General features: G+C 39.5%; 1 protein-coding gene across 5 annotated transcripts in view; it reads left to right on the top strand.

The window, feature by feature from the left end:
• usp22 (ubiquitin specific peptidase 22) overlaps positions 1-11336 on the top strand; it is a 128149-nt gene that overhangs the window by 64629 nt on the left and 52184 nt on the right. Inside the window, exon 1 of one of the 5 annotated variants that reach the window (XM_043711785.1) lies at positions 3742-3764. The exons of the other annotated variants lie outside the window; for them this stretch is intronic. The gene's annotated coding sequence lies outside the window, so the exon portion shown is untranslated. Of the gene's footprint in view, positions 1-3741; positions 3765-11336 lie in introns of those variants that run through there. 5 annotated transcript variants of the gene reach the window in all.

The following is an 11336-nucleotide window of genomic DNA, read 5'->3' as shown; positions in this document are numbered from 1 at the left end:
GGAGTGTTGTTGAACAAAGAGACCTTGGAGTACAGGTTCATAGCTCCTTTAAAGTGGAGTCGCAGGTAGATAGGATAATGAAGGCATTTGGTATGCTTTCCTTTATTGGTCAGAGTATTGAGTACAGGAGTTGGGAGGTCATGTTGTGGCTGTACGGGACATTGGTTAGGCCACTGTTGGAATATTGCGTGCAATTCTGCTCCCCATTCCTATCGGCAAGATGTTGTGAAACTTGAAAGGGTTCAGAAAAGATTTACAAGGACGTTGCCTGGGTTGGAGGATTTGAGCTATAGGGAGAGGCTGAACAGGCTGGGGTTGTTTCCCCTGGAGCGTCGGAGGCTGAGGGGTGACGTTAGAGATTTACAAAATTGAGGGGTATGGGTAGGATAATTAGCAAAGTCTTTTCCCTGGGGTCGGGGAGTCTAGAACTAGAGGGCCTAGGTTTAGGGTGAGGGGGAAAGATATAAAAGAGACCTAAGAGGCAATTTATCCACGCAGAGGGTGGTATGTGTATGGAATGAGCTGCCAGAGGATGTGGTGGAGGCTGGTACAATTGCAACATTTAAAAGGCATTAGGATGGGTATATGAATAGGAAGGGTTTGGAGGGATATGGGCTGGGTGCTGGCATGTGGGACTAGATTGGGTTAGGATATTTGGTCAGTATGGACAGGTTGGACCGAAGGGTCTGTTTCCATGCTGTACATCTCTGACTCTATGACTTTAATGGGTTGAAAGGTTGATAGTTTGCTTTACTGGATGGCTTGCAAACTGGAAGTCTTCAGATAAGTTACTGCAGTGATAGTGGATGCATTGGCTGTAATCTTCCAAAAGGCCTCAGTTAACCGGTAAACCACAGACTTAATGCTCTGATTCAGGAAATGAGGGGGTGGGAAAAAACACAGGTAACGTCAGGCCTATTAGCCTAACTTCTAAAACTGGGGTAGTGCTGTCATCTATTAGGAAACTGAAAGGATAATGTTTACCTAAGCATAATGCAATCAGAGGTCAATATGGGTTTGCAAAAGGGAAAACTGTGTTTGAGACTTAGAGGAGGCAAAGAAGGGAACCAGTAGATGTTTGTTTGGCTTCCAAAAGGTTTCAGTCAGGTGCCACATAAAAGCTTACTGCAGCAGATAAGGGCTGAATGTTAGCAAGGAAGAAGAGCTAGCTAATGTGATATGTGTGTGTGTGTGTCACTGCAGGGATCCATGCTGCAACCTTCACTATTTACAAGTTATGCTAATAACTGCAATGAAGCGGATGGTATTGTAACCAGATCTGATGATTCAGAATTTGGAAAGCAAATTGTGAGGACGGCACCTTTAAAATCTTGGACTAATACTTGCTTGATAGAGCATGATGGTGGAAATGTGAAATTGTTCACTTGCAATATGAATAGGAAAGCAGAATGTAAAAGTGACAATGCTGTAGCAGAGACCCACCTGGGTATGCTCCTTCACTATAATTCATTTAGCTAACATGCAGGCACAAGTAAGTAGGAAATCAAATGAAGTGTCAGCTTTTATTGCAGAGAAATCTTAGCAATTTCCTGTGTACGGTTGTACTAGACCATTATCTGGAGTATTGTGTACTCTCAAGGTTTGTGAAGGTTTGGAGCTCAGGTTGAGGTTTAGGGTGTAGGTTTGATATCCAGACGTTTCATTGCCTGGCTAGGTAACATCAGTGGCAACCTCCAAGTAAAACAAGCTGTTGTCCCCTGCTTTCTATTTATATCTTTCTCCTGGATGGGGTTCCTGGGGTTTGTGGTGATGTCATTTCCTGTTTGTTTTCTGAGGGGTTGATAGCATCTAGATGCTATGTGCTTATTTATGGCGTTGTGGTTGGAGTGCCAGGCCTCTAGGAATTCTCTGGCATGTCTTTGCTTAACCTGTCCCAGTCGAAATGGTTTTTTTCATCCGTGTGTAGGGCTATGAGGGACAGGGGGTAGTGTCTTTTTGTGGCTAGCTGGTGTTCATGTATCCTGGTGGCTAACTTTCTTCCTGTTTGTCCTACGTAGTGTTTGTGGCAGTCCTTGCATGGAATTTTATAGATGACGTTGGTTTTGTCCATGGGTTGTACTGGGTCTTCTAAGTTTGTTAGTTTTTGTTTGAGTGTGGTGGGTTTGTGTGCTACTAGGATTCTGAGGGGTCTCCGTAGTCTGGCTGTCAGTACAACCAGTACTGTAGGTTTTGTGTACTGCTTTGTGTAACAAAGGATATGTGTGTTGGATGTAGTTCAGTGATTCCTGGGGTCAGGTATTTGCCTTGTGTGGTTGGAGTTTATTAAAAATTAGAAGCCATCTTGTTAATTTTGGAAGACTTGGCATGGTAGATGCTGGTGGCATAGCTCCCCTGATGGAATTTAGAACTGGGACACAATTTTTGAATAGGATGTCTCCCATTTAAGATGGCACTGAGGAAGTATTCCTTCTGTTGGTTATGGGGGTGGTCCCTGCTCATGGCAACTCCTGTATGATTAAATAGCTTCTGACTCCTAGCTCCCTTCTGGGACAATATAAAGTTTGCCCATTGTATGTGCAAAAAAATTAAGTGGTATGGTGAGTACCTGTATGTTCAATGTTCTCTATCTTTTATTGTCTGTTTTTTTCCCCCCTCACGAGCACCTGAAGGAGGAGTGCGGCTCCAAAAGCATGTGGTTTCAAATAAACCCATTAGACTAAACTTGGTGCCGTCATTATTCACCTTGTTTCTTTAAAGCTACGGAGTTAGGGAGTATTGTGCTTTGCAGAACTGACAATGAAGCCTAACTTTGGCATGAATTGAGAATGCACATCAATTTGAAACATCTGGAAGTTCAACTTCAGGGTTCTAGACTAATCTTGTTCCTTGTTACCTCTGACAAATAATTGCATTTCTAGGATAACTGAAGATTTAACTTTGTATTTGAAGGTGTCAAACGTGGTGTTTATTTTTGAATCTCTTGATGTAAGAGTGAGTAACAAGTGGTTTGAGCCATGCTATAAGGCCAATTTACATTTGAGAATTTTAAATTACAAATGTGTTAAATTGACCTCCGTTATTCCTACAAATGTTTCTTTGTGTTTATCCAATTACTTTTTTTTTGGAGATTTATTGAGTCTGCTTCAGTCATCCTTTCAGTGTATTGTAGATCAGTGCTGTGATTAACAATTTTAAATAAATAGATTTTATCTTCCCCTTGTTGCTTTTACCAATTATCTTTTAATCTGCAAATGTACTTAGACTTGATTCTTTGATAGTCTCTGACTATAAGAAACAGTTGGGAGAAAGTGAGGACTGCAGATACTGGAGATCAGTTGAGAATATGGTGCTGGAAAAGCACAGCATTTCGGGCAGCATCAGAGGAGCCGGAGAATCGACATTTGCCCCCCCCCCCCCACCCCCACGCCCAATCAAAACCCTTCGTGTTATTGGGGGCAGCTTTTGGCATTTCAGTGCTACAGAGTTCACTCACGATAGTGAATACTGTAGATATTGTTCATTACCTATTAGGTATCTTAGTTCTAGTGCCCCTAAATTCATTCTCAAAGTTGGGAGAACATTTTCCTCTGTTTGCCCCTTCAGAATGTCTGTCAAATACCATCTGAAAAGTTAACTGGAAACTTAAAGAAATTATCTCAGATACTTTGAGCTGTCTCCTCAGATGCCTGCATTCTCTCGTGAATGTGCCAGTTGAAGGATTTGGTAACAGTGAAGCATAACGTGACAAATGAGCTCATCATGAATGGTGTGTATGGATTAGCACATCATATATGGGTTTATACGTAAGTGAGAATCATTGTTTTGAAGTTATATTCTCAACATTTTTGCTTTCACTGGTCTTGTTCCTTAATGCTGGACCATTGTATGCTTTTTTTATAGATTGCACTAATAACTTTTTCCAATGCACGAACAGCACTGCTGCTGTATATCATTAATGCTACAACACTGAGGTGAATCCCTGTGCTACTTAAACTCAAACACTCGGAAAAGCTCGCTTGTTCTCATAATCTGTTAAAATGAGTGACAGAGCTCCCAAATTCCACTATTTAAAGAAAATAATATCAATTTATTCCTTAACTCTAAAAGTGAACACTTAAACAACAACTATTCACAACTAAATTCCCTTTTCTCTTAATTGCTTACTATCTGCCTCCTTGGAGTGCAGGTTCATAGCTCCTTGAAAGTGGAGATAGATTAGTGAGGAAGGCGTTTGGTATGCTTTCCTTTATTGGTCAGAGTATTGAGTATGGGAGTTGGGAGGTCATGTTGCGGCTGTACAGGACATTGGTTAGGCCACTGTTGGAATATTGCTTGCAATTCTTGTCTCCTTCCTATCGGAAAGATGTTGTGAAACTTGAAATGGTTCAGAAAAGATTTTCAAGGATGTTGCCAGGGTTGGAGGATCTGAGCTACAGGGAGAGGCTGAACAGGCTGGGGCTGTTTTCCCTGGTGTGTCGGAGGCTGAGGGGTGGCCTTATAGAGGCTTACAAAATTGAGGCGCATGAATAGGATAAATAGGCAAAGTCTTTTCTCTGGGGTCGGGGAGTCCAGAACTAGAGGGCGTAGGTTTAGGGTGAGAGACCTAAGGGGCAACTTCACGCAGAGGGTGGTAAATGTATGGAATGAGCTGCCAGAGGATGTGGTGGAGGCTGGTACAATTGCAACATTTTAAAAGGCATTTGGATGGATACATGAATAGGAAGGGTTTGGAGGGATATGGGCTGGGTGCTGGCAGATGGGATAGATTAGGTTGGGATATCTGGATGGCATGGACAGGTTGGACCGAAGGGTCTGTTTCCATGCTGTTCATGTCTATGACTCTAATATGCTGTTCTATAAAGACAGGCACTTATTAAAATTACATCAACTTAATTTCAAAATGACATAGCTGCTGTCGTCTTGTGACTTCACTCTTCCAGCTGTGGATCTCCCTGGGGGTTTATCTTTTTACTGAGTTTTTCATACAGAAAAAATCTCTCTGATACAGAATGTTTCCTAATTTCTTAGAGTAAGATGTTAGCTCTCCATGCATTTGTCTCGATGGCAGATGCACGTGCGCTCCAATTTTCAATGTCCGCATTTTTAGGCCCTCAACATCGGATCATCTCATTGAATTTTTTTTTTTGCCAACATAAAACCAAACTAGATTAGGTCTTAGTATCCTGGGGTATAATTTAAACTGGTTAAATTTGAATTGGTTGCTGTTTTGACAACTCTGGTATCCCTTTCACAGTCAAATGTTACACTTTTTCAGTTCCCCAGTTGGGACTGCCAGCTAGTCATATACACATATAAGGTCTCCATTCAGAACAGCATTCTGTTTCTCTTAAAGGTACAGTACACACCTTCAACTTCATAAAACTAAAATCCAGTGTAGTTTAAACAATCTGGTGCAGTGATCAATCAATCTTTGCAACTTAAGGAATGGTTCCCTCATGAAGCACTCCCAAGGGATTGTGCTGCTTAAACTGGAGATCCATCTTGGGTTTTCCCATTTTATCAAGACTAATTGATTACAAAATTTAAGAAACAAATAATTATCCAAGATACTGCTATAAGTATAAATCATCATTTGTCACTTACTGCACACAGTAAACACTGCACGATATAACAATACAGTCAGTATATCGGATGGTGCCCTGTTGCTTTGAAAATTTATTAGCTGGGTTGGGCGGGGGGGGGGGGGTGGAGAGAGAGAGAGGAGCAGAGTGCTCGTATTCAGTAGATTTTTGTACTTGTTTCCTTTTTGTTTTGAAGCAGACAAATCAGAACATGTTTTCAGCAGCTGCTGTCAGCTTGTACAATGTTGAATCCTTTTTGTCTGAATGTACTTTCTCAAGTGCTCTTCTGTTGCTATTACAACAGAACAGTTTAAATTTGGTTAAGCTGATTTTTGCCTATGAACTTTCTTCCTTTTTATAAACTGTTAAAAGATCAAAGGAAGATCTGGAAGAGTTACTGAGGGCATATTTAGTGGTGATGTCTTGCAGACAGATGAGTCTAATTCTTCATTAAAATAAAGGTACTGCTGGAAATCTGAAATAAAAACACTGCTGAAGAAACTCACCAATCTGGCAGCATCTATGGAGTGAAGTAAACTAAATATTTTCAGCCCCATATGACTTAAGAATTGAGAAAAGGGTCCCTTGTCTGTTCTGAAGAAGTTATAGCATATTTAGGAACATCGAGACGACCTGCTTTCTGGCAAGAATCATCCTTCTGCTTTCGAGCATGATGGGTGATTTAGCCAGAATTAGTAGAATTCACCTGGTGTCCTGGCCACCATTGTCATGGAACACTTCCTATTTTACCTCTGTCTGGAATAACAAGAGCTTTAATTTATGTTGTGCTGTTCAGTGCACTGGAATAGTCCAGACCATCAATTAATTAAGCTTGAAGGGTATTTATTAGCTGCCATATTACCTACTGTCATGATAGGTAGTGTGCTTGAAATCCAACCCCACAAATGGGAATAGTTAATAAAACTACTAAAATTCCAATAACAACAAACAAACCACATCAGGTTTCTTGGTAACAATGAAAAAAAACCCTCTCCTTTTGTGGTGTTCTAAACTTTAACAAGAACTGTAAAAGAACAATATTTCTAATTCATGTACTTTAAACATTTGCCCCTTTTTAAAACTGTCTTGCACTTGTGTACAAGAGAAAATAGAACCAACAAAAGCAAATCATAAGTTAAGGGAAAATAATAGTCAGGAGAATCTAGTTCTGTTCACCAGTCCAAAGCACAGAATTTTGGTTTTGTGATCCTTTTTTGATTATTTGATATTGCTACGGTGTGGATAATCAGTCAACCGTTCACTTGTTGCTTGGTTGGATAGTTTTTCTGCTTTTGGGCAGAAAATTGGAGATGCCAATTCCTTATGGAGAAAGGGGGAAGGTGAGTGCTTGCTGGAGTCAATTTCTGCAGGTCTCCTTGCTTCTGTTTTACTCTCATAGGAGAACCTCCTGACCTAAGTGTTCTCACTGTGTGGAACCCTCCTGATACCTCAACAAATGGTGCCACATCATCCATTTCACCAAAAAGTAAAGTCTCTTGTATCACTTATTTATCTAATCATCAATTTGTGTATTTTATTCTTTTTCTTTCTTAGTTTTTCCAAAGTAGTGTCGATGTGCATCCTCCCCTTCTAAAGGTGGAATCCAGTTTTATCATTTTCAGTCCCAAATCCAAAATTAAAAAGATGTGGTCCCTTGCACTAATTTACAGTAGTATAAGTCCCTTTAAGTAACAAGTGTACTCCAAGATTTGAGGGTAGACTGTGTTTTAGTATTGTTGGTTGAAGGATGCAAAGAGATCTAGGACCTCCTGCCCTCCCCAGCCTCCTATTTGATCGATCCTTTTGCCTCGACCTGGGAAGGTGAGTGAGGCCTCACATTTAAAGTTGCTCCTGTTAGGCTACACTTGCTGAATAGAGGAATCCAACAGTCCTGAACTAAGGTATCTGCCTGGATGGTGTTAAAACCACTGGGTAGGATGTGAATCAAATTTTCTTTTTCTGTTTTATATATTTTTGGGGGGATTTATCTTGATTCCTTTATGCCAGCTTGCTCTGTGCAAAAGCTGTCTTTGCCTTTACAGATGGCAGTAGTGCCTACACTTAGACTGATTTGTTATTTTGTGAATCACTTTTTTTTGAGATGCTGAAAGACAAAGTGGCAAATAAATGCAGTTACTTTGGGCATTGCAAAATGGAAGAGCTTGTTCAGCAACTATGTGCTTCACATTAATCATAACTCAAGCTGAGCTTTAAAAAAAAAATCAGTGGCACTTTCATACACAAATACTTTAAAAACATGGTGTATTCCATCTGCTTCTCTTCCCCTCTTTGTGTGCCTTTGTCTTTCTCTGTTACCCCAGCAATTCAGTGAACTTGCAATTTTATGTAGTGTACACTGAGCACAAGCAGTTGCTGTCACATCTGTTTATGTGGAATGGTGGGATATCCTAGACTATGTATCATGAAATTCTACATGATTTCACCTCTAACTTGAGTTTTTACAGCACTTTTTTCCTCCTTTAGAAAATGTGTGGGTTCAAGTATCTGGTCAGATTTTTTCAGCTGCTAAATGAGCTGAATAACATGTATGCATTTCTTCAACATTGGAATTTGGAATAGGCTTCACATGCTGACGTTTAGCAGCACGGTTGCTGTGGTAATATGCAAAAGTCTTGTTTCCGAGGAAACAGTTGAAACATTTTATAAGCAAAGTAGAAGTCAAGTTGGTCTACAGAAAAGTAACTTTATTTCTGGGTACGCATAGAAATAGGTAATAAACTTTGGAGGATGTAGTTTGAATGTATCCAAAATGTGATAGCAAAGCCAAATGTTAGGGATACCAAAAATCATGAAATCAAATGTTGGAAGTATTTAGTAGGTTAGGCAGTTTCATGGCAGGTAAAACAGGTTAACATTAAATCTTTTGTCACTACTGAGAAATGCTACAGTTTTGAGCAATTAAAGGTGAATGGGTTTGGTGAGGGAAATAGGGGGCAATAGTGGGGTTAAGAATTTAAGATCAAAGCAGTGAAGATTTGCAGTCAGGTGGAGGGCTTGACTGATTTTAATGATGAAAGATTTCTTTGTGCAAATGGTAATGTAGCAGAAGCTTAAAACTTATGGACCAGACCAGACCCCTTGTGTTGAGGGTTGCCCAGACCCTAACGTTTCTTAATTTAAAGGTTATTGTGATGCAACTAGTCATACTACTATTAAGCAAATCAACTTATTTAAACATTTAATTAAAATACAAACGAGAACAATTTTTAAATAACTTAACTATTGGAAAACTTAACCTGATCTGTCCTCCTCTTGGCCTGCCCAGAGTATTCCCTGTAGATGTGCATAAGAAACTCTTCAACATCCTCACTTTCTGCGGAAGAAAGAATATCTTGTTAGGTTGGTTGTCTGGAAATCCCCGGGCCTGTCGCGTTGCTGTAAGATTGTTATGGAGCATATCCCCTTGGATTTTCTTACAAGTATAGTACACTACAAAACTGAGAATTTCTATAAGACTTGGTGGCTCTTTCAGGACTACCTGGACACAGATTAAGTCTACCACACTAATAGCTTTGAGTCCAGTATCCAGAAAGGGGGAAACTCCAAGCATTTGAATGTGAAAATTAATGCGCTCAATGTTGAGTTAATTTTTGTTTTGCTGATCTGTATTATTATTTAAGTAGTTACATAGGTTTTATTTTACATTAATACATGAGGGTGGTTTGAGTTTTTACATTCTTCTTTGTATTTCTTTGAATTGTATTGTTTGTATTGTATTGTTTTGTATTTGTAGGAAAACATTTTTCAATAAAATTATTTGAGAATGAATAAAGTAAACTAGCAAAAATGTAGTGTCTCAAACCTGAGACATTCATTCTCCTTTGCAGTATACTGTTAGCAAAACTAATCATTTAGTTCTGTATTAATTGACAAATCCAGAATGGGTGTTGTGCAATTCATTTTCACCTGAACTCAGCAACTCCTTGCAATTCTGATTGCATTAGTTAAATGTTACAAGCAACTGGATACATGAATGTATGGTCAAGTAAATATAGGCTTCAATACTAATTAGTTTGCATTTAATGAAAAAGTAGTGTTGAGGAGAGAAATGTTTTCCTTTCTGTATTCCATGTTTGTAGTGGACAATTGACCGTGACTCAAGATAGCTGCTCACGATTTCCCCACAGTTGAAGGATTTGTGTGTATTTGAGCATGATTTCAGAACATAATGTCTGTGGGCAGAGTATCATCCCTTGAATAGATGTACCAAGCCAGATATTTAACATTCACATTTATTCTTTGTGTGCTTAGCCAAAACTGACTTAATGTCTTCAAATTTGAAAGCTTAAATGTTGTACAGAAATCAGTTCTTCTCAAAGAGATGATAAACCCATCTCTTTTTTTCTGTGGTTTGTGATGGCTTTAGATGTCAGAATCATTAGGTGTGGTCTTGTGATCAAAGTCTTCAGGTAGCAAATGTTCCACAACCCAGGAGAAATGGATCACTTGTGGACAAACTGCAAGAGCCATGATTCTTTCAGCCAAAAGAACAGAACCGTGCCTAACAACAAGTCAACAATAGCAATATGAAATGGTTGCAAATTCACTTCCACCTATCTATTTGCCTCAACAAAAACTTGACAGGTTCAAAACAAAAATTACAGCCAAGCTTCTAATCTTCTCCAGGTTTCCTCTTAGGGGCCACTGTATAGGATAACTTTTAATGTACATTTTTAAAGGGCTGTCCGAATGGGATTTGTTTAGTCTTCTGTTGGTAAGCTAGCAGCAGCTTTTTCTGCAGGATCCATCTTTACTTGTGTGCAAACCACTGTGTTTGAGGGAGTTAAATTATGGGGTGCTGTGTGGGGAAAAAATGCATTTAAATCAATTTGCTTGGAAGTCCACTTCATCCTTATTACTGAAAATTGCAATAACCAGCATGGTTAAATACCCACCATTTAAAACGTTGCTTGCTGCTGGAAGTTGAGGAAATGGGTAAGAGCTATCCCATCGCTCATCTGTAGCATATCTTTCAGCAAATGGCTTCTCTTTATATAGTATCCATGTCTTTCTGGAAATTGCACAACACCAGGTTATAGTTCAGGTTTAATTAGAAGTACTAACATTTGGAGCGCTGCTCCTCCTTCAGGTGCTTGTGGAGTACACAATTGTAAGACACAATTTATAGCATAAGTTTAGTGTGATGTAACTGAAATTATACATAGTGCTTCCAATTAAACCTGTTGGACTATAACCTGGTGTTGTGTGATTTTTAACTTTGTTTACCGCAGTCCAATACTGGCTCCTCCAAATCATTTCTGCAGTTGGACCAAGTTCCATTATCTTCTAGTCCACTTAACCAAACGGCAACATTGCCCCAACTTAAGTAATGCTTGACTTAAAAACCAACTGTTTTCCTTTTAGGGAGAGAGTGAAACCACAGATCTCAACTGTCTCTGAAATATCTTTTTTTGAGACCTGCAATATTTGGATATGTAGCCTGTATTAATTTTGGCTACTTGAGCATTTCCAGTTGTAAACCTACTGTGATTTTTTAGCCTTTAGCTACAGCCAAACTCTTGTTCCCATTTGGAACCCTTTATCTATGTCTCCCACTCCCTCTTTTCATTTCAATGTAACTTTTATAGTGAGGGTCATTAGCATGGGCTGTTAAGGGAATAGTACCAATCTCCAACTTTCTTGTCAAGGTTTTCTTTGAAAGTAGCTCATGAGCTCTTGGCCTTCAGTAAGCCATGGCTCAGTCTAGAGAAGGATTTGCTTTCAGGGGCCATGAATGAAAAGGAAGAAGGGGTTATTGCAGTAGAAGAGAAG

This window comes from Chiloscyllium plagiosum, chromosome 21 (assembly GCF_004010195.1).
Source record: "Chiloscyllium plagiosum isolate BGI_BamShark_2017 chromosome 21, ASM401019v2, whole genome shotgun sequence".
NCBI lineage: Eukaryota > Metazoa > Chordata > Chondrichthyes > Orectolobiformes > Hemiscylliidae > Chiloscyllium > Chiloscyllium plagiosum.
The sequence above is the reverse complement of the archived record's forward strand: the minus strand, read 5'-3'. Positions and strand labels throughout refer to the sequence as shown.